Below are 24,712 nucleotides of genomic sequence, written 5' to 3'. Positions count from 1 at the left end.
GTGCACTGCAGCCTTAATGGTTTTAGTAATAGGCAGTGTTAAGGGAAACCCCCCACCCCCCGTGCAATTTAAAAGGGATTGCACAGGAAAAATGGAAGAGAACCAGGAAGAATAATGCAAATAAATGTAAAAATAATATTGGAAAAAAATATTCTGTGGATTTGTGTAATCCCCTTTCTTTTTCTCCTTCTCTTGGTTTCTTCTCTCCATTTCATACTCAAGTCCAGGTGTAGATAATGAGATTTAAGTTACCTAAACTGTGCTACCTGCACCTTTGTCAGGTGGAAAGGGGGTTAGGGGAGCTTTCTTAACCTGCTAGCTGGCTCCCTTCTTTCCCAAGCTTTCCTGTTAGTAGGTCTAATAAGGTTTGCACTTCTTTCTCACTTTAGGAATATAGTTACATTGTTCTACAAAACAATGGTGTGTGCTACAGAACAGCCCAGTGTGCATATACTAATTAGGCCTGTTTCACTTCCCTGTAGAATCATATAGGTAGATAGCATTGCTCTTTCAGTAAAGTCAAGGGATGCACTGAGATTCTAGAGGCAGTCAATAGGAGGATAAACCCTGTTTTATGTCTTCTCTTTAAATGTATATTCATACCTTTGAGGTTTCTGAAGGCAGTTTTTCATCAGCGGTTTTTCAGTGCAGCCAGAGAGACTTCCTTGATTTTCAATAAATCGCTCCTTAGGGTCCTTTTCTTGCGAATTGTCTCATCTGATTGATGCAATCTGTGCCTTTAGTAGCCTAGTTTTTTTTTTTAACTGTATGCCCACTGTTCATACGATATGGCTTTAACATATTTTTTCACCTGAAAGAAGAAGTCTAAATGTTGTGTTCCTACCTCCCTTTTATAGACTCCCTGGTCTTTCTCAATGTATACATGCGCACACACATTGCATGGAGCCAGTGTTCTATTTGTTGTTTGTTGCTTGAAGATATTGTTCCACATTGCTTCATGGTCAGGCTAGCTCTGTCAGTCATGGGGTTTTCTTTTCTCCCTTCCCTGTTTGTTTATTTTAAAAACGGCATTCATTCCAGGTCTAGACCATTTTGTTGTATTAGTCTTCCAACCAACTAGCCTCCTGTTTGGGACTAGTTAGCAGCTATTGTCCCAAACAGCTGTTAGAGGTAGAGGGAATTATTCCTAAACCTTAGTTTTCATCCACAAGGATAGAAAGAACGAAGATACAATAAATGACACGCACCTCAGACTATGTGGGAAACCCCTTTTTTGTGTGTGTGGGAGGAATGAATATAATGAAGATCAAATGTTGCCCAGTGTTAGCTCTGAGACCAAGCTGCATGCTGCCTTCTGTAGTTTGGTTTTAGAAAAAAAAATAGCATATTGGCAAACATTTGGGTAGATCATGTGTAATAATTATTGGTTTGGCTGATGTTAACCCTTTTTGTTTTGTTTTGTTTTTGTTTAGGCAAAATTGAGTCGCTCCACCTGGAGCTAAAGAGTGGATGTTACTATAGTAACTTTGCAGCCTGTTTTACGGTGACAAAGAGGCTCCATCTCGTCCATTTCATGCTCCTGTCTCGACCTACTCCCTCCCAGGGTTTTTATTATATCACCCTTCAAGAGTTCCTGCAGAAGCCACAGCTGCTGTGCTATTGTAGTCGGAAACAGCTTTTGCTGTGTGAAAAGCTCTGCTCTAAGAGGTCTCGAAGGCTATCGGGTCTATTTTCTGCCAAAACAATATTATATTGTTTCAAACTAATGAAAGCATAGAAATGAACAAATTAGGGACAAAACCAATAAAATTAAGTGGCTGATATCCCATACTTGAACACAGTTCAGTGAACTTAATTTCAAGTGCTGTATTCTTTTTTTTAAAAAAAAGGGAAATACTGTAAGAACACATGAGAAGTGTTAACTTCTACTATGTTAGCATTTTGGTGTTAGGAGACCGTGAAACAGTAAAATCCAATAATAACCTGCAAAAATATGGGTTGGTGATGATCTACCTTAGGGTTTATCTTAGAATAGAGAGAACTTTTAATGCGTTAATTATTATTATTATTATTATTATTATTATTATTATTATTATTATTATTATTATTATTATTATTATTATTATTATTATTATTATTATTATTATTTGCAAGATAGTGTGTAGACTTTCTTTCTTCCTTGACAACCACACATGAACAACAAGTACTTGAGGGGAATTCATGTAATGATCTAAAATTAAATGAGGCATATATACATAGAGGTTGAAAAGGAAAGAACGAAAACCAGCTAGTAAAACAATTTGGACTTTAACTTCACTGATTTTAATGATGAGGCCAAAATCTGTGGAAATGTAATTTAGTACCGGGATACACAGGCATTCTGCAAATTCTGTTAACGTATTCAGCATGCTGTCTGTTGTCTCCTATTTGCTACACAAAACCTCAGTGTGGCTGTCAGTAACAAGTAGTTGTGCAAATGGACTATGGCTTGGCAGCTGGTAGGCTGCTTTTTAATCACCTGGCCTATTTAATGGTTTATCATTGCAATGTGTCTATAATTTAAATTCTGCTTTGGAGCTTTACTGACAGCCATGCCTGTTGTTCCAGATCTTAACAGCGCTAACCAGTGAAATCATGGTTTTATGATCCATATTTTCTTCCTACACATTCCCATTGCTCTTCTCTTTTAAGAATAAATTTTGTTTCTAAGTCCATTTAGCTTTTATAACTCATTCATCTGCTTTTCCTCTGAATCTTCTCTCTCACCCACCCCTGGGAGGAAAATATCTCTGCATCAGTAATAGCAGGGGGATTTGCCAAGACTTATTCATAAGGATTTGAGCCCAGTCATTCTCCAGTTGTGTTAATTGTTGCACTGGGAGGCCAGTGAATTCTGAATGGTAGCTTGTTAACTTGCTAAGCAGCTGGTCAGCAGGGTAGTTTGATTCCAGCAAGGCTCTTGACACCTCTGCCAAGGGTTATTGATACCTCACACACCCCAGCTGAGACAGATTGTTTTAGTCCTGCTTCATATCCATAGCACAGTCTGTAGTCAGAGAAATAGTGATTGACAGCTCACACCTCCTGGGCCCTTCTTACTACCAGACACAACATCTGCTATGCCCTGTGGAGCAGTGAACCAACACACAGTGAAGAACTGTTTCGACTATTGTCAAGGTTGATTTTCTTTAACCCTTTCTGGGTGCTCTCCAGAGACACACATAGAGGCTTTATCATCACAATTTTTTTTATTAAAATCCTTCAGAGTTTTCTCTGCAAAATTTAATATTTCACCCAGCACAAGATTAGATGATTATGCAAACTAACTCTCTCCTTTTATTATACCCATCAGCAGAACTACTATGGTAGTTTAGATAATTCCAAAGCAAACCTTTGTTTAAGCCCATTGTTGTGAGGCTGAACAGAAGAATCAGGAAGTGCAGTCTGGTTCCTAGTGGCACTACAGTGGAGAAAACCATTTAGTGTGGATTAATCACAGGAAATTTAATTGAATTTGAGGTGATCAATATTATACACTTGGGGGAAGCAATCAAGGGGTTATGAAGAAGATTGTTTCTGAACTCAAGATATGGGCAAGGATTTGTTAAACATTATTACTGAGTGACAAAATAAGTACCATTATTGGACACATATAACGGAAATGAGTTTGGAATGTGCTTCCTGGCTATGCTGATTCATCGAAGGATATATAAGTGAACTTGCCTTTGATTTCAAAAGGAAGTTCATTAAATATACATGCAAGAAACTTGTGTAAACTATCTTCAGTACAAGGAAAAGGTAGCATGGAATATTAAAAGACTGCTTAAAATAAATTTAATATTTTTGAAAGGCAGATCTGTCTTCTAGATATTTATAAATGAGTGACAAGTGTTGTTAAAGCTTACTTTGAAAGATTGGTTACTCTTGAATCTTGTGGATCTGTACTGTTTGTGGGAAGTGAAAAGAGTTATGTTGGCCTGAAATAATACAGCATGTGTGTGTGTGCACGCGCGCACGCACACGCACACACACACACACACACACACACACACACGTACACACATGTACACACATGTACACACACACACACACACACACACACACACACACACATGCGCACAGAGCCCCCTCCAAAAAAGCAAAAGCTATATCAGCACGGTCGCTTTGTAAAGTCAACAAAAAGTTTGCAAAGCACTGTGCAAGTTTTTTAGTAAGTTGTCAACCATCTCAGTATCTGTTGGAGCCCAGTTTGAACGTCTGCTTTCCACCTGCCCTTTTAAGACTATAATCAAATGCAGCCTGACTGGAAATAAACTGCTTCCTCCAACCATTGCTTTGCTTGTTATGTAAACTGGCAAAGAGTTCTGAAGCACTCAAAAGCTTGCATAAAGTTTCATGACCTTTCAGTTGGCCCAAGGTATAATGCTATTATAGATCTGAGTAGTTTTCTTTGGAAGCTATGGCTTTGGGCTAATGAGAAAGTGTCTAACACAGACTATTAGGTAAAATCCTTGGGGTGTGTGGCAGTGGCTAAAAGAGAGCTTTGGGCTTTATATATTTTGCCCCATCTAGGACTGACTCTTCACCACATGGTCATATGTTAGAAGAGAAACTTGTTTGGCTGCATTGTCTGTGTTTAAAGCACCATAAGGATATGTTATGCTAGAGAGGAAGTAATAGTGTTATTCATTACAGCAGTGTAATTAGCAATATTGTTATTGCTAAGCATCACTATAACCTCTTGTCAGCATCATGTAACTCCACCATAAGTCATGGCATATTTTATATCCCAAACAGAGTTATTGGCTAGCTTTACATGATGCTATCAAACTGATCCTTCAGTGGTTTGTATTGCTACAACAAACACAGCAGATTAGTAGCCTAGTAGCTCTATCTCTTATGCTGGATATCACACAAACCCTTTAGAAAGACCAGTTTCCAACATCTGATCAGAAGCAGTTGATAGTGAGCAGCGATCCGAAGATTCCCCTCACCCTCTAGGTTCCTGCAGAAACAGCAGCCTGGAGAAATGTTTGTGTATTGTAGTCATGAAGCTGAAAGTGAGATGAGATGTTTTATACATTTGGTAAGGGAAATTCTCATTTGCTTACATATTTACTTGAATTATCTATAAACCATCCTTCATCAAACCCTGTTAGAGAAGTGAACCATAAATGCAAGCAAGATGTACTAAAAGCAACAGAGTACAACAATAAAGCAGCATTAAAAAGCAGTAAAAGCACAGTTGGGCGGAGGTGTACAAGAAAAGGCTATTTCATTAGCTGTTGGCCTGCTGCAGCAAAAAGAGAGTCCCATGGTATCTTTATGACTAATAAGTTTTGCTTGGTCTATGCTTTTGTGGGTTGTAGGCCACTTCATCAGATGCATGGTGATCAGGTGTATGATACACTGTTGCAATACTCGTCCCATAACTAGTAGCAGGCAATTTGAGAAGAGCATCGTTTGAATGTACCTTGAGTCATGGGCCGGATGGCAAAGAAGGAAGTAATTGTTCCCCAGATGTCTGGAGCTTTAAAGGTAACCAACAGCAGCTTGAACAGAGTGCTGGAACAAATAACTGAAAGAACAACTCTTTTTAGAGTAGGCGTCATTTGAATACAGCTGACCATATCTCTTATAATAATCACAGCTATATTCCATACTAATGACAGCTTCTGGAGTCAAAGCAGTTACCAGCCATTTTGGCACAAGTGGCACCCTCTCACACCCACTCCAGCCTGAGGCATGGACACATGCCTCTCTTGAAAAAGGAGAAGAACATGATGTCTACACCAAAACAAAGACAATATTTATGCTTTTCAAAAAAAAGGGGAAGTGAATAGAAAGATGTGAGAGATGTAAAAGAACCATGCAATATAGCATGCAATATGCCTCTCCACCATATGGTGAAACCATACTTCTGATTTTAGTTACCATTGTAGTAACTAAAATGTCACAGTTATACTGTACCTTTAAAAGAGTGGAGTTAACCTTTGTTAAGTTAGATTGGCAATGGAATGCAATTATACAATTGTTCTTAGAAAAAAGAATAAATTACAAGTACAGTAACTCATTATTTGTAGCAAGTGATTTCTGAACTGTGAACTCTTGGCACCTCCACAGGCATGTATCATAGATGGCATCAAGTTCAAGGCTAATACAAATTATTTTGTCATCAAAGTACCTTGCAAGTTAGTCACAGTAGCATCTGGCACTAATACCCCAACAATACAAGAAGAAAATGTGAATGTGACAGGGCACAAGGTTTGGAATTCAACATATCTGGTCCCATCAGATGCTAACATTTATGTCCATTCCCACTCTCCTTTAGAACAGTGGTCCCCAATCTTGGGCCTCCAGATGTTCTTGGACTACAACTCCCAGAAGCCTTTACCACCACCTCTGCTGGCTAGGATTTATGGGAGTTGAAGTCCAAGAACATCTGGAGGCCCAAGGTTGGGGACCACTGCTTTAGAAGACTGTAGGAGGTATGTTTCCTTCAGTATTAATGTTAGTGCCTGCCACCCATCCACAAGGACCACTGCAAAGTATTTCATTATGTTGCAGTGTTAAGTAGCCGTCCCACAGAAAAAGGAGGGAGAGTTAGCTTAAAATTCCTCTTCTGTTTTACATTTGAGTAAGCATGTATAGTGGTGCCTCAACTTACGAACTTAACTGGTTCTGAAACTCCGGTCATAACTCGAAATGGTCATAAGTCAAAGCACCATTTCCCATAGGAATGCACTGAAATGCATTTAATCCGTTCCGGCCAAAGGGAAAAAAAATCACTAAAAAAACAACAACACTGCAAGACCCATCGGAAATGCGATTAATCTGTTTCGGCCAAAGGGGGGGGGAGAAAAAGCAAACAAACTGTGCAAGACCCTTCGGAAATGCAAAAGAAAGCAAACAAACCATGCAAGACCCTTCAGAAATGCAAAAAAAGCAAAGCAAAAAGCAAGCAAACCCTGCAAGACCCATCGGAAATGGGAGAAACCCCTCCCCCCAAAAAACAAACCAACCCTGCAAGACCCATCACAGCATAGAAACATAATCCCACCACCCAGCCCAAAACCACACTGCAAAACCCACCCAGAATAGTTTTTAAAAAGTAGAAAGCAGCACCTTACCAGGCAGTCTGAAGCCTCCTCCAATCGCATATTCTCTAACTACTGGGGCGAAAGAGCTACAAAGAAGCAGCCTCTGCCACCAACAGTTAGCAATTTGAATTCCCTGCCTTTTCCCCCTGCCTTTTTCTGGTTGTAATTTGAAGCTCTGGTTGCAAGTAGAAACAAAATTTTGTGGACGAAGCTGGTTGTAAATTGAAATGGTCGTATGTCGAGACATTCATAAGTTGAGGCACCGCTGTGTTTGGTTTCATCTATGTGGAGCATAACTTTTGGAAACAATCTTTCCCCCTTACTGCTAGTTATTTGTGTACAGATAACTTTGACACTCAGTGTGGGCGATAACATGAGTAAGCATCACCCTAAATTTATATCACCCATTACATAGTCTTCTAACTTGGCAAGACTAGTCCTCAACTTAATCTACATATTTTGACACTGTGGCTGCTTTCGAGGACAATGCAAGAAAGCCTGCTTTTGGCCAATGATGCAATAACTCATAGCTAAGCTTCTCCTAACTCACATGGTTAGCTTTTTATTTCTGCTGTAAACTGCAAAATGCTCATAGATAAGGAAAGCATCCGGAGGGTAACAGAGACACAATGTACTTACTGATCTCTCCTTGTTTCTTCATTCGCATTCTAACAGGCACTTCAGAGTCAGCTTGTTTGCTTAGAAATTATTTAGCAGTTATATTTATGTCCCACCTTTTCTCCAAGAAGCTGGGTAAGTGGCAAAATGCACCCAGCAGCTGCAGCAGTTGTCTCCATTTCTGGCAGGGTTTGCAGCTCAGGAAACATTATGTACAGCACATGTGATGCATGAGGAGACCTTTCCAGGTCCTCTGGTCCTGGAAAGCTTGCAGGCCAGACTGTTTATGGTTGCAGTTATGTGTTTCTCTACCTTCTACAATAAATAGTGTTCTGGAAGGTACATTTGCTTGTTTGTTCAAAAAACGTAAATGGACAAACAAATAAATGCAATGATAACAATTTTGAATTTGGGTGGGAACACATGCTGAGAAATGATAAAGGAAGACAAGGAAGTAAGATCTTCATTTTGGGTTTAGAAGCAACAGGCTAGGAAAAAAATGTATAGACTGTGCTGGCGTGAGCGCTTCCCCACCCCTTCGTGCATACACAGGGGTACCTGCACGCCCGCCCACATGCCCGCCCACCCCTCCGCGTGGGTGCTTGCGCACTTGGGCACATGTGTGAAGGGGTGGGGGAATGCTCACACTGGTGCTGGCATGTGTGCAAAGCAGCTGTGGGGAGGGGAGTGCATGCAGGCATGGCAGGAGGTCTGTCTTCGCGGCCCGGTCCAGCTCAGGCTGTGGACCTTTACGGGGCCACAGACCGGGGGTTGACGACCTCTGATATAGATAACCCATCATTATAATTGAAGGTGTATCAGTATTGGAGATACATGATTCGGGAAACTTTTCAAATCTGAGCAATAAAATTTCAGAGTAATGCAGTCTCAAATCCTGAATACAACTGACAAAAACAAATCTAGCTAATTTACATACCCCAGGAGGTGAGAGAAGTTCAGCCCTTAAACATTTCCTCTAACAATGAGGGACTGTCTATAAGATCTCTTTCTGCCCTGAGTTCCAGATTTGAATCTCACCTTTTGTCACACAGTTGCTAAGGACCTTTAGACAAGCAAGCAATCTCATCCTCAGCCCTTACTAACAAAGGCTCATGCTGTCGGTTCATACTAGGGTGGGTTGGTTTCAATCATGAAAATTATTTAAATTGTTTATACAGATCAAGATTTAACTCAGGTTTCCAGCCTCTTAATTAATATAATATTTTCTGAACAAGAATACATACAAATTGGTTGCTAAAAAATGAAAGTATATTTGAACAATAGTAAAATACATGAGCTGTTAAGTCATCTATATATTGCTTGGCATCAAAAGTCATATATTTCTGTTCTGGGTTCATCCTTTTACATAGAAAAGTATGCTTCAACACAATAGGTCTGAGGGAGGGTCATAGATTCAGTTTGAAGGGATTAGGAGTGCAGAATTTAATATGTGTGCACTACATGAAGAAATAATTTTAAGACAGAGGCACTAGGTAAGATCCAGATTACAATAACTGCAAGGAGGTTGGTGGAGGTGGACTCATCTGCATTCACGGTCTGCTGTAGATCAGCTCTCATGAGCAACAGCCACTCTAAACTAGAAATACCTGCTCCATGGATACAGATGACTCCTCTATTCCTGTACTACAATCCAAGTTTGAGATTATGTAGGTCATAGGAAAAAACCCAAAGAAGTGGGATGAACATGTAGCTTGTCGGTGGCCAGGTTACTTCCATGCTGCATTAGCAGCCTAGACAATATCTTAAAACTTGGGAAAAATTCTTTTTTCATCTACAAGTTTCAGAACCTCTACCAAGGATGGCCACTGGCCATGTTATTAGGGGCTTTGGGCAGTAGTAGTAGTCCAAAAAGAGAGAGAAAAAAAGCTATTTTGCAGTATTTGAATCCTTTTGTGGGACTAAAAGGAACTGGCATTTATTCTTCATTCTAAAATGGATCTTCTGAGGTCTAATTGCAGTTTTCTGACCTTCTCTGCCTGTTCATTGTTACTCTGTGGCTCAGCTACCTATGTTAGCTTGTTTTATATTGAATGCATTTTAGCCTGTGCAATACATTACAGTAGTCTACTTGGAAGGTTACTATTGTTACATACAGCACTGATGTTACCTGTCTGTCATGGGTTGGAGGGAAAGTTCCATCCTATGGGGAGTGGAAGGCGGGACATCAGGAGGAGGGGCTGTACTGTATATATATGTGGAGCTTGTGTGGAGAAGTTTAGAAGCTGGAGGAGAAGCTGAGAGAAGAAGCTGGTGTGGGAGTCTGTGTGTCAGACAGGGTACTACTGTGTGTCAGTCAGTACCAACCTGATAGGTTCAGGTGTCTGTAGGGTTAGCCAGAACTGATAGGTTCAGGGTCTGTGCTTTATTTAAAAGTGTTCTGAGTGAACCAAACTGGTGTGTGCATGATTGAGACTAAGCCACGTTACTGTATCTTATTCACTTGATCATTTTATTTTCCCTGTGTGTTGTTTAAATAAACCTTATTCCTTTATTTGTTAAAAATCCATTCCTGGTCTGTGTGACTCCTTACAGGGAATGGTTGGTGGCAGCTTAGTGAAACTGTGGCATATCCCAGTAGGTCTGGGTTTGTCACATTGATTGGTGTCCAGCGTGTGGGATACGACTGGTCCAGTTGTCCAGTGGTCCAGCAAAGCCTTGGCAAGAGTGCCCAGAGCAAGGGGGGTCTAGTCAGGGACAATCTGAGGGCACGTAGGTAATCTTCTAGGCGTACCTCACGGGGAGGTGCGCTAGTGGAAGAACGTGCCAACTGGGGAGACTAGATTAGGGAGCTCTGAGGCAACCTGTTTTGGCGGGAAAAAAGCTGAGGCAAAACTGTGTGAAGTAGCAGTGATCTAGCCTGCCTGCTGAGAGGCCTAGCAGAGGGGGTGGACTCCGGCTGGCAACAGTTGCAAGTTAGTGCTGAAGAACAGCAGCAATCTATAGAAGGCTGGTTCTGAGGCAAAAGAGAGAGAAAAAAAAGTGGTCGCTTTATTTTGAGGCTTGACTTTTGAAAGCAGCCTGTTCTGGGGGGGGATTATGCCCTTGACTCGAAGCCAAATGGCAGAAATGGGTGAAGTGAAAGACCCCCAGGTAGACCAAGGTTCTGAGGATGAATTTGGCTCAGTGCAGGGTGACAGCACGGGAGAACAGAACCCAGAACTCAGGAAAATGCTCATAGCCCAACAGCATGAACTGAGGATGAGGCAATTGGAAAAAGAAGAAAGATTAGAGAGAGAGAAAATTGCTCTGGAAAAGGAAAGGATGGCGTTTGAGTTAAGAAGATTGGAACTGATGAATCAGAACAATAATAACAATAGGGATTCTGAGGGAGGCCAATTGTCTAAAGCTGACCTGAAGAAATTCCCTGTGTACCACAAGGGAGATTGTCCTGAGGTGTTCTTTTCCCTCGTGGAAAGAGCGTTTGTGGACTTCTCAGTAAGGGAAACTGAGAAGATGACCATCATGCGATCTTTAATCAGTGGCAGCCTGGCAGAAGTCTATGCAGAGATGCCAGAGGAACTGATGAAAGATTTTGCAGAGTTTAAAAAACTGGTGTTTGCCAGACATGGGATAAATGCGGAACAGCTGAGGCAAAGATTCAGGTCACTCACCAAGAAACCAGAGCAGACTTTTACCCAAGTGGGGGCCCAATTGGTGAGGCTGCTAGAGAAATGGCTATCTCAGGAGGGGACAGAGACCTTTCAGCAGCTCAAAGACTTGATAGCGCTGGAACAGTTCTATTCAGTCCTGCATGGGGAACTGAAGTTCCAGGTGAGGGAAAGCAAACCGAAATCTGTGGCAGAAGCAGCCGAGATCGCAGATTTTATTTCCCAAATAAGAAAGCCCTTGGGTGAAGGGAAATCGATGGGGAAACCCAAAGAAACCTACAGCAAGTACTCTCAGGGACCAGGGAGAAACCAGCAAGGGGGAGGGACCCATGGTGAAGGGAAGCCCTCAGACATGAAACCAAGACCTCAGATTTTGGAGGGAAAACCAAAACAAGATGAGAAAGACTCAAAATACAGCAGGAAATGTTATTTCTGTCAGGGAAAGGGCCATCTAATCTCAGAGTGTGAGAAATTAAAGCAGCTAAAAGGAAATGTGCCTCATGATTCGAGTGGAACCAAGCCAAAAGCTGTGTTCTGTGTCCAGAAAGAGCAAAGCTCCTTGGCACTGAGGGAGCCTGTTGCCATGGCTACTCAATCTGGAACAGTTACATCTGCTGATCAGGCTGAGGAAAATGGTCCTCTTGTGGAGGTCAGGCGCTGCTTACTTGTGAGAACAGATTCTCAGTTGTTTGAAACAGCAGGGGTGGACGTAGGAATACTTGACCATCAATATCGGGGGTTAAGGGATACTTGTTCCCAGGTGACCCTGTGCCATCCAGATATTATTCCTAGGGAGTATATAATCCCGAATGAGAGCATAAAGGTGGCAGGGATTGAGGGACAGGTGATCTCGCTGCCAGTAGCTGAGGTACCTATGAACTTTCAAGGCTGGAGGGGAGTTTGGCGGCTAGCGATTTCATCGACTCTGCCAGCAGCCGTGCTCGTGGCAAATGACCTGGCTGAACATGTGAAACGGGTGCTAGTGATTACACGTTCACAAGCCACCACGGGGACAGTTCCGGGGGGTAATGATGAGCCCGAGACGGAAGCTGGTGGGGGGAGTTCCGAAGCTGTGGTGGAAACCTTAACCACAGACAGCCGATTTGGCCAAGAGCAAAAGGCAGACGCCACTCTCCAAAAGTGTTTTGAACAGGTGACAGACGCCCAGCTAACACCTGAGACCCCAGTGAGATTTTGTGAGAGAAAGGGAATTTTATATAGAGAGACCCTGAGGAATATCTCAACAGGGGGAGATGGGATCAGAAGTCAGCTAGTGGTACCTGAAAAGTATCGCCCCATGATCTTACAAAGGGGGCACTCTGACATGTTTGCTGCACACTTAGGGGTGAACAAAACACAGCAGAGAATCACACAGAATTTTTACTGGCCTGAAATAGGGAAGCAGATCAAAGAGTTCTGTAAACAATGTGATGTGTGTCAAAGGCAGGGGAATAGCCGCGACAGGACCAAAGCAAAGTTGTGCCCTTTGCCTGTGATTGACACTCCGTTCAAATGCATAGGGGTGGATATTGTGGGACCTTTGCCCAAGGCCACAAAGAGGGGGAACAGGTTCATTCTCACCATTGTGGACCATGCCACGAGGTACCCTGAAGCCATACCCTTGACTAACATTGAAACTAACACAGTGGCAGATGCCTTGGTGGGGTATATGTCCAGGATGGGATTTGCCTCAGAAATAATCACAGATTTGGGCGCATCGTTCACATCGAAGCTCATGAAACGCTTATGGCAAATCTGTGGAATTAAACACAAGGAAACCACTGCCTATCACCCTGAAAGTAATGGGTTAACTGAGAAGTTCAATGGGACTCTAATGTGCATGATTAGGGCTTACTTGGCAGAGAATCCAAACAATTGGGACCAGAAGCTGCAATCCCTTTTGTTTGCTTATCGATCAGTGCCACAAGCCAGTACCGGGTTCAGTCCGTTTGAACTTGTATTTGGGAGAAGGGTGAAAGGGCCCCTTGATTTGATCAAACAAAATTGGGAGCAGATCACCCAGGATGACCCACAAGATGTTGTGACATATATAGACTCTTTAAGGAATGACCTAAAGAGAAACCTAGAGCTAGCAGCAGAGACCCTGCAAGCTCAAAAGGTCAGAAAGAAAGCTTGGGATGACCAGGAAGGCAGGGAGAGGCACTTTAACCCAGGGGAGGAAGTGCTTTGGCCTAGGCCCTGCAAAGAGAACAAACTGCAGCTGGGTAGCCCAGAAATAAAATACTTGGGTCACATAGTAGGGGGAGGAGTGATCAAACCCCTAGAGGCCAAGATAGAAGCAGTTCGTGATAGGCCCAGGCCCAACACCAAGAAAAAAGTCAAATCATTTCTTGGGTTGGTGGGCTACTACAGAAAGTTCATCCCGAGGTTTAGCGAGATTGCGGCTCCGCTGACCGATCTGACGAGGAAGAAGACTGATGACCGCATCCCGTGGACCAGCGACTGTGAGGAGGCGTTCCAGAGGTTGAAGGAGGCCCTCATCAACTATCCAGTGCTGCGTGCTCCAGACTTCGACCGGGAGTTCATCATCTACACCGATGCGTCTAACAGCGGGGTAGGAGCAGTTCTTTGCCAGGAGGATGAAAATGGTGACCAGCATCCAGTGTCCTACCTGAGTAGGAAACTGCAGAAAGGTGAGAGACATTTGGCAACCGTGGAAAAGGAGTGCCTGGCCATAGTCTACGCGATCCAGAAGGCCAAGCCTTACATCTGGGGAAGACATTTTATTCTGTGCACTGACCATTCACCACTGCAATGGTTAAAGACAATGAAAACCCACAATAGTAAACTTATGAGGTGGGCTTTAAACCTGCAAGACTATGACTTTGAAGTGAAGGTGGTCAGAGGGTCAGTGAACTGTGTTGCTGACGCCTTGTCAAGAAGACCTGAAGAATGAAGACGGCGAAAGAAACATGGACTATGTATATATATTAAACATGTTGGTTTGTATGAATAAAGGTAACTTGATGTATTGTAAATGGTAAATGTTTAACTTAGAGTGTAAGTATAAGTAAGTATGGTATTGTATGTTAATGTATAACTGTTTTTGTATGTTTTGGATCCAGGTTGTTTTTTGGAGAAAAGCACTTTAGCTTTCCCCCTACAAAACAACTTATAAAGAGGGGAGGTGTTCCATACAGCACTGATGTTACCTGTCTGTCATGGGTTGGAGGGAAAGTTCCATCCTATGGGGAGTGGAAGGCGGGACATCAGGAGGAGGGGCTGTACTGTATATATATGTGGAGCTTGTGTGGAGAAGTTTAGAAGCTGGAGGAGAAGCTGAGAGAAGAAGTTGGTGTGGGAGTCTGTGTGTCAGACAGGGTACTACTGTGTGTCAGTCAGTACCAACCTGATAGGTTCAGGTGTCTGTAGGGTTAGCCAGAACTGATAGGTTCAGGGTCTGTGCTTTATTTAAAAGTGTTCTGAGTGAACCAAACTGGTGTATGCATGATTGAGACTAAGCCACGTTACTGTATCTTATTCACTTGATCATTTTATTTTCCCTGTGTGTTGTTTAAATAAACCTTATTCCTTTATTTGTTAAAAATCCATTCCTGGTCTGTGTGACTCCTTACAGGGAATGGTTGGTGGCAGCTTAGTGAAACTGTGGCATATCCCAGTAGGTCTGGGTTTGTCACAACTATTTCTGTGAATCAGTAGTTCCCAGGACAGCTGATGACGAAGGCTTCTGGAAGTTGCAGTCTAAGAATACTTGAATATTCCACTGCTGTAAATGAAAAGAACCACCACAACAATAACAATAAAACAACCCTTTAGATCAACATGATTGAAAGATCATGATTTTATCTATCTATCTATCTATCTATCTATCTATCTATCTATCTATCTATCTATCTATCTATCTATCTATCTATCTATCTATCTATCTATCTATCTATCTATCTATCTATCTATCTATCTATCTATCTATCTATCTATCAGAAAGGAAAATGTTTGATCTACCTAGCTACCATCCCATCCCCACTAAAATCGTAGGTTCCTGTGTCCATGAAAGGAGATATATAAAAGAACAGTGTCAGGGCAGCATGATGCATATTAATGTCTTCCAGCTTTAATCATTATATTTCATTTGCTTCCAGAAATCTAGTGATGATGGTCAAGTTAAAGACTGTATAAAAATACATTAAGAAAATGAAATACTCAACGCTTGTGACAATGGGCTGTATAATATTATCCTTCAAGTCAACCATGGTTTTCTGAACCAGACTTTAAGACTCTGACAGAGTTAGCTAACATTTTTACATTTTATCTATCTTAAAATAGATACAGGCTTAGTGTGATCTTCCATAATATGTTCTGCCTAGCAATAACCAAGACAGGCATCAGAAAAAGATACTTAGTTCTGCAAACAACCCATTTGCTCTGAACAATATGGACTAATAAGATGTTGCTACTCAGCTTTCCCTCAGTGAATCTTCTCTGGAGGAACTTCCACTGTTTCTGAGGGGGAACAAGAACATGTCCCCCAAAAGCACTAGCCCATGTGAATGTAACATTGTTCCTTTTCAGACAATGTGGAAGAGGTAGCAGAATTTTGTGTACCCCTATTCGACACATGCATTGCAAGAGCTGAAAGAGGCCTATATGCTCTTTCAACATGAGGAGATAGTGATCTCTAGTCCCAAATTTCCCTTTGATTGGGAAACAGAGAAAAGCAGAGAAAGGAGTATCTTGGGCTGACTGAGAAGGTGTTAAAGATTAACTCCTATTACATCAGGGAATCAGTAGTGTGATGGGATCTGAATCAGTTCTGATTGTCTTGATGAAATTGATCTGCTTCCCAGTTTGGAAGATGTAGCTTGCTATATCTCCCTCAAAGCTATTTGACCTTGGATGATCTTCATTTTTATCAAACTGTTCTGTGAGACAACAGGAGTCATGTTTTTCTTTTTGTCTTAAAACCATCTTCAGTAAAATACTTAATCCATTCAACTAATGGTGAATATGACAAGTAGCTTGTATTCCTTTCTACTATGAAACTAGAATGCTGATCAGGAATCATCCAGGCAATAGGGTGGGTGTCTTCTATGCATGATGGCATGTGAGACAAGTGGAGGAGACCTCATCTCAAAATTTTGGAGTCACCTATTCTAGGGACATGAATCCTTTTGTTTAGTTGTTCTTGGGGAAATTTTTATGTCTTTGTTATGGACAAAGTTCCTCCAATTTTTTAGACTCAATTTGGTGCATTTATGTAAATTGACTGTCAGTTGATTGGAACTGTTCACAATTTGCCTGAAATTCTTTGCCATGGCATGTATATGAAATTGTTCATGAAAGATGAGTCATAATATCCACACTAGACAAGCGGATAATAACCTTTAGGTTTTCATTTGTTTTCAAAACATCCAAAGGGACACAGAGTTCTGTTAGAAGTGAAACTTGAGGTTTCCTGAGATTTAGTACATGCTAGGGATTGAAGGCAGTAGCCATAGTTAAAAACGTAAAGGTCCCCCTTGACATTTTTAGTCCAGCCGTGTCGGACTCTAGGGGGCGGTGCTCATCCCGTTTTTCAAGCCGTAGAGCCAGCGCTTGTCCGAAGACAGTTTCCATTGTCACATGGCCAGCATGACTAGAGAGCGCCATTTTACCTTCCCGCCGAGGTGGTACCTATTTATCTACTCGTATTTACATGCCTTCGAACTGCTAGGTTGGTGAGGAGCTGGGACAAAGCGACAGGAGCTCACTCCATCGCGTGGATTTGATCTTACGACTGCTGGTCTTCTGACCCTGCAGCACAGGCTTCTGCGGTTTAGCCCACAGCACCACCACACCCTGTAGTAGCCTTAGCCATAGATACCTGGCTTAAAAGGGACTTTAAAAAACCTACAAGACATAACCAAGGTAAATGAGTGATGGTGAGGAGGTTAGCACATCCAGAATTTACTGCCATTGTATTTAGAGTTGAACTAGGGGATATTAGGCTTGGGGTAAAGAATGTGACATTAAGCCTATCACAGGATCAAACCTCTTTTAAGAATTTAAATTCATACATTACTTGTAGCAGCAGATTTCTAAGCTCTGCTATTTCTTTTGTCATTTTCTGGTCAAGCACCTGGAGTCTTTTCCATTCAGCTCCTGTGCAAATATTGTGTCTGAGAAAGGAAAAGGTTTTATCACCTTTTAATTGCAAAAGCCAGAGCCTTGTTGAGTTTAACTCCCATGCAATGCCCTAAAAGCGGCAGAGGTAGTGGTTCATAGGTAAAAGTAAAGGTTCCCCTTGACATTTAGTCCAGTCGTGTCCGACTGTAGGGGGCAATGCTCATCCCCGTCTCCAAGCCGTAGAGCCAGCATTTTGTCTGTAGACAGTTTCCGTGGTCACGTGGCCAGCACAACTAGACATGGAACACCATTACCTTCCCACCGTGGTGGTACCTATTTATCTACTCGCATTTTACATGCTTTTGAACTGCTAGGTTGGCATAGTGGTAGGCCATTCTGGTGAAAAATGATTGTGCTGGATAGCTCAGTAGTTTAGGTATCTGGTTGTGGAACCAGAGGTTGAGAATTTGATTCCCCGCTGTGCCTCCTGAAAGAAGAGCCAGCCTGTGTAGCCATGGGTAAACTGCACAATCTAAGGGCACCCCCAGAAGAAGAGGTGTATTCTCAACCTAGAAAACCATGGAAAGGATTGTGGAAAGGATTGTTATAAATCAGAACAGACCTGACAGTGCACAATGAATACAAAACATTTAAAAATAAACATGTATAAGGAACTTGGTTAAATATTACTTTTGAAACCATCTTTCCTACCGTGATTATAAAGTGGGATTTCCTAGTAAAATTTCTGTTATCATTCCACTCTACAAAATCAATTTCTGAAATGTACTGTAAATAGAATTTAATCTTACAGGATTTGCATCTTACATATGTGTGCGAGTAAACTGTTACTTCAGTCTGGTATAAAAATTTGAGAAATATGCAAGCCAAGTTTGATGTCTCTTGTATACATAGCTGGTTGTGTATCAAATATTTAATATGTGATAGTCTTTGGGATTTGTTAGCATCTCCTTTAAAACTTGCCTGTGGCATTTACAAGAAGGAATGTAAAAAGTGGTTTTGATTATCGTTTTGGATTGTCACCTTGACAGTATGGGTTGGGTTTTATAGACAGACAGAAAGAAAATACACACAGAGACAAGCTTCCCCCCTCCTTCCATTTTGCATTGATTCCCTACAGAATGCCTACAGAAATGGCTCACAAGCTGAATAGACATGAAAGGGATAGGAAGTGGAATTATTTGAGAGGAATCTGATTCATTATTAGTGGGAGGAAGGCATATTAAATTGACTGGCTGTGCGATACCTTTTTTGTGGCATTTGCTGTTAAAGAACAGGTAAAAATTGCTGGTCACATTACATATATTGCCGTTAAATGGTGGAAAGGAGAAAAATGTGAAGTTTTTACACTACTCAGAATTAGTATGAAATTATTACTAGGTTGAGAAAAAAATGTGACAACTTCTCTTCCTGTTTGCTAATGAGTGAAATAACTTCTTTCAAAGCACACGCCTCCTTGTATGTTCACTTGCTTGTGGTAATAATGTTAGGGTTTCACGCTAAAATGGTTAATTATGTGCCATCAAGTCATTCTTGACTTATGAAGACCCTTCGAGGCTTTTTGTAGGTGTAAAGTCTGCAGAAGTAGTTTTACCAGCTTCTTCTGGTGCTGGGATCATGCAGCTTGCTCAAGGGCATGTAACCCCATTAGCCCCACATGCTCCAGGTGATCTCATCTGGCCCCGCTCCCAGAAAGCACCGTGGGGATTTGAACTCCTAGCCCTGGCGGCACAGCCAGGTGCTCCAATGCACTGAACTTGATTGGCTTTTAGTGTTTCAGCTTATTAGCTGAAATTAATGTATATAGATCTGTCTTTATATGCTCTTGATTAAAGTAATTTTTTAAAAGAATTCTCACTTTGAAGCTGAATGTAAGTTACAGATGCCTAGTAATCTGTTTCTCAGGCAGTTAGATGCGTGTCAATGTATGTTTCAGTGTAAGTACTTTAGTTTCCTTTACAGGATTCAATTTACGCCAATTTTATAAGGCTACTTATGAAACGGAATTGATTTTTAGTTAACAAATGATTTGTTTTCCATTAAATTTTTTTAGGAGCAAAAGCAATAGCATACTTTGGCCTAAGCCTAAGTCTAGCATAGATCCATTGGACTGGATCTTGTTGGGCCCCAGCAGAGTGGAGCACTCTGCCAGCAGGGTTATGTAGGATCTCTTGCTTGCACAAATGTTGCTCTTATACAGACAGATCTCATTTAGGGATGTCCAGCTTGTGATCATGCAAGGAGGTACATTGCATGACCAAAGAGGATCTTGGCCACTGAAATCAATGAAAAGTTACATAAATGTTGAGAGACAAAGTTCCCATTGCATATGTGGCTCTCCTTTAGTTGGGATTAGGCAGTGATGGGTTGATAGGATTTGAGAGGCTGCGATTATGTACCAATTTACTCAGCAAATGCACCCATGGGGTCCAAATTTTTAAAAATGCTCTCTGGCAACTGTGTAGGGACATCACAAAAAGAATCAGGTTTCAGTTCAGATTTCCAATCAAATGACCTCACAAGATAGGGTAGGCATCCAAAATCTCATAGTCAATTTCAATTGCTTTTTTACAATCAACAGATCACACCAAAAAAATCTCACAGTAGTTAATGAGCTTCTCTTTACCTGTTTTCTCCAATTGTTCTGCAGATCTTTAATCCCACCCCCCTCCATTGGTGAACTTCTCATATTTGATGTTTGTGTTTCTTTTTTGTTTTTGCTGCCTGTTGATTTCAACACAAAATTTCATGTTAAAAAAGCAGAATATACAGGGGAAGCAGGAGTACAAATGCATGTCCTCTGCAGGTTTTAAAAAGTAATGTATTTAAAAAAAACATCCACGCACCCCCCCCCCCAAAGATCTGCCTGATTAATTGTGGGCCTTTTCAAGTTGATCCAAAGGGTTTGAACTGATTAATTGTTTTAACATTCCAGCCTTAATGTTACATTTCCCCCAATGAAATGAATGGACTTAAAAGTACTTTATGTTCAATGTTCTATTTTTTTTCCTTTTAAAGTCTTTTCTATCTATCTAAAATATCTTAGCTTCTGGGTTCTTTGTAACTGACACGACTGCATCATAATAACTCAGGAACATTATTATTCATCTTTACATTGATTCCGCATATAGCTTTACCCTTAAATCCACATGCTTTTGTAAAGCATACTTTTTTCCTCCTCCAAGTCTTTTTATTACTGCAGTGCCAGCTACTTCTGATATCATTAAATGTCTGTCAGCATTTCCATTCTGAACCTTATTTTCAGGGGATTTATTTCCTGGGCGTTTTAAGTCACCTTCTTATAGCATTTCTATAGAAATGCATAACATAAAGTAGGTGGCAATTTATTTTTATTTTATATTCCCTCACAATTTTCACAGAATGATAGAATAATGAAGTTGGAAGGGACCTATACGGCCATCGAGTCCAACCCCCTGCTCGATGCAGGAATGCAAATTAGAGAATATCTGCCATGTGATTGCCTAAATTTCTCTTGAATGCCTCCCGTGTTGGAGCACTCACTGCCTCTCAAGGTAATTGGATCCATTGCCATACTGCTCTAACAGGAAGTTTTTCCTGATATTCAACCGAAATCTGGTTTCCTGTAACTTGAGTCCATTGTGCCTGTCCTGCACTCTGGGATGAATGAGATGAGATTTTGCTCCTCTCAAGTTTTTGAAAAGTGCTATCATATCTCCCCTCAGTCTTCCTTTCTCAAGACTAAACATGCCCAGTTATTTCAGTCTTTCCTCAGAGGGCTGGTTTTTCAAGCCCCTGATCATCCTTGTTGCTGTCCTCTGAACTTGTTCCAATTTGTCAGCATCCTTCTTGAAGTACGGTATCCAGAACTAGACATAGAACTCAAGACGATGCGCAACCAGTGCCAACTAGAGGGGAATTAACACCTCAATGGTTTTGGAGACTATACTTCTGTTAATGCATCCTAAAATAGTATTTGCCTTTTTTTTAGCCTCATCACACTTTTTGGCTCATACTCAGCCTGTGATCTATTACAATTCCAAAGTTCTTCTCACTTCTAGTATTACTGAGCCAAATATCCCCCATCTTGTAACTGTGTTTTTGGTTTCTTTTTCCTAGGTGTAGTATTTCGCACTCATCCCTCTTAAATTTCATTCTTTTGTTTTCAGCTCAGTGCTCCAGCCTATCAAGATCATTTTAAATTTTGGTTCTGTCTTCCAGGGTATTAGCTATTCCACCCAAATTTGTGTCATCCACAAATCTGATTAGCATGCACTGTATCCCACGATCCACGTCCTTAATGAAAATGTTGAAGAGCGCAGGGCCCAGGACTGAGCCCTGGGATACCTCACTTATTACTTTCACCCAATTTGAAAAGGAGCCATTAATCATCACTACAATTCTGTAGCCAACTGTGTATCTACCAGTAGTTCTTAACCACCTCACACCTAGTTAGTTTGCTAATGAGAATATCATGAGACACTTTGTCAAAAGCTTTGCTGAAGACAAGATATGCTACATCTACAGCATCTCCTCTATCAGGGAGGTTACCTGATCAAAGATGAGATTAGATTAGTTTGGCAGGATTTGTTCTTGACGAATCTATGTTGGCTTCTAGTTACCACTGCATTGTTTTCTAGGTGTTTGCATGGTCACCACTTTATAATCTGTTCCAGAATTTTCCCTGGGATTGATGTCTGACTGGTCTGTAGTTCCCAGGTTCCTCCCTTTTGCCATCTTTGAAGATAAGGACAATGTTAGCTCTCCTCCAATCATCTGGCACCTCACCCATTTCCCATGATTTCATGAAAACAACGGACAGTGGTTCTGACAGTTCTTCAGCTAGTTCCTTAAATATTCTTGGATACAGTACATCCAGCCCTGGAGATCTGAATTCATTCAAGGTAGTAAGGTATTCCTTGACTATTTGTTTATCAATCTCCAGCTACAGTCCTGTCCCCTCTGCTTGCACTTCACATTTGTTTGGAGAGTCATAGTCTGTCCTTTGGGAAAAGTCTGAGCTAAAATAGGAATTGAGCACTTCTGCTTTTATTTTGTCATCTTTTATCATGTTCCCATCTCTATTGAGAAGCTGAGACATTGTTTCTTTTCTTTGTCTTTTGCTACACACATATCTGAAGAATGCTTTTTTTGTTGCTTTTAGTGCCTCTAGCTAACCTCAGCTCATTCTCAGCTTTTGCCCTGCTAATGCCATCCCTGCAATTCCTTCCTATTTGTCTGTACTCTTCCTTTGTGATCTGGCCTTCTTTCCATTTCCTATATGTTTTCCTTTTTATTTTTAGATCCTGTCTGAGCTTTCTGTGAAGCCACAGTGGCCTTTTTTGTTGTCTCCCACCTTTTTTTCTTGTTGAATTTGCTTTTATTTGTGCCTTTAGAACTTTTTAATAGAAACTCACCTTTCTTGGAGTTCTTTTTTTGTTAGGATCTCCTGCCATGGAACCTTCCTTGTCATTGTCATGAGTTTATTGAAATTAACTTTTTAAAAAATCCAGAATATATATGTGGCTACATTCTGCTTTGGTTTGCTTTGAAATCAAAAATTCCAGTAAAACATGGTCACTCTCACCCAGAGTCTCCTTTACTGCCCCTTCCTCCACCAAGTTATCTCTGTTGGTTAGAATCAGGTCAAGGATAGCTAGCCTATTAGTTTCTTTCTCCACTCTTTCTAGGAGAAAATTATCAGGCACACAAGTTACGAATTTCTTGGGAGGGCCATACTTAGCAGAATTTGCTTCCCAACAGATAGCAGGATAATTGAAATCTCCGATCACTACTACAACATATTTCTTTGAAATCCAATTTGTTTTTCAAAAGTTTCATCCACATCTTTTCCTTGATCAAGTGGTTGGTAGTAGACTCCAATTACCATGTTCCTTTTGTTTTTCAACCCAGCTACAATGATCCAGATGTTCTCAATGAGACAGCCAGTCTCCTCTTCCTGTATTTCTGTGCAGGAATGTGTATTTTTGACATATACTGCAATTCCACTTCCCCTTTTATTATTTCTGTTCTTTTTGAACAAATTATATCTTTCAGTTGTTGTATTCCAATCATGGGAGTCATCTCACCAAGTTTCAGCTATTCCTGTCGAGTCATATTTACCCTCCTGACCTAAGATTTCCAGTTCTTCTTGTTTGTTTCCCGTAATGGCATTGAAATACAGATACTCTAGAGATTGTGTAATTTGCCATTTGCTTTTCTTTGTACATTTTTATAAATACGATTATTAATGTTAATGTTAAAGGCAGCCAGATTTCGGTTGAATATCAGGAAAAACTTCGTAACTGTTAGAGCAGTACGACAGTGGAACCAGTTACCTCAGGAGTTGGTGAGTGTTCCAACACTGGAGGCATTCAAGAAAAACTTAGATAATCACCTGGCAGATATGCTTTGATTGTATTCCTGAAATGAGCAGGGGGGCTGAACGTGATGGCTTTGTAGGCCCCTTCCAACTTCACTTTTATTTTATTTTATGATTCTATGATTGACCTACATTAAAACTGTTTGGTCTATTCCCCTTATTATGGTTTCATCTATCTTTACCTTTGTGCTTGTGTCTCCCTCCCCCTTCCAGTTTAGTTTAAAACCCTCCTGATGAAGTTCTCCATGCTGTGGCCAAACAAAGTCCTTGTGAGGTGAAAGCTATCTCTTGCTAGCAGTCCATCTTCTAAGGAGCTTAGTCTGTGATACCAAAAACCAAATCCCTCATGTCAACATCATCTTTGTAGCCAGTTATTCACCCAGAGTCTTTCCCTTTCTATTCTACTTCCAAGTATTGGTAGGATGGATGAGAAAACTATCTGGGTCCCCAAGTCTTCATGTTTCCTTCCCAGAACTTCAAAGTCTGATGTGATCTCTTAGAAATTACTCTTGGCTGTGTTGTTTGTTTCCACGTGGACAAGAAGAAAGGGTTATCTATCTGTGGGTTTCATGAGTGATGTCAATCCTTCTGTCACATCCCTAATCTGTGATCCTGGGAGACAGCATACATGGCAGTTCCATGGATCTTCCCGGCATACTTCAGTTTCCAACCCACACAGTAGGGAGTCTCTGATAATTACTCTTCTCATTCTGAACCAATATCATCATACCAACACTACAACAGGCCATTCATGCTGGGCATTTCCTTCAAAGGTTATGAATGGGTCAATTTACAAATTTGTTGTTCTGTGTTGCTAAGTCATCTCCAGCTTATGGCATCCTGATGAATGAGTGGCCTCCAAAATTCCCTATCATTAACAGCTCTGCGTAGTTCTTGCAATCTCAAGGCTGTAGTTTCCTTTGTGTATCTCAGATTTGTAT

The 24,712-nt window shown here is 41.1% G+C and overlaps 1 long non-coding RNA gene across 3 annotated transcripts in view; it reads left to right on the top strand.

Moving 5' to 3' along the window:
- LOC110072891 (uncharacterized) overlaps positions 1-24,712 on the top strand; it is a 601,139-nt gene that overhangs the window by 548,826 nt on the left and 27,601 nt on the right. The gene's annotated exons all lie outside the window — the stretch shown is intronic.

The sequence above is a fragment of the Pogona vitticeps genome, chromosome 1 (assembly GCF_051106095.1).
Source record: "Pogona vitticeps strain Pit_001003342236 chromosome 1, PviZW2.1, whole genome shotgun sequence".
Classification (NCBI taxonomy): Eukaryota; Metazoa; Chordata; class Lepidosauria; order Squamata; family Agamidae; genus Pogona; species Pogona vitticeps.
The sequence above is the reverse complement of the archived record's forward strand: the minus strand, read 5'-3'. Positions and strand labels throughout refer to the sequence as shown.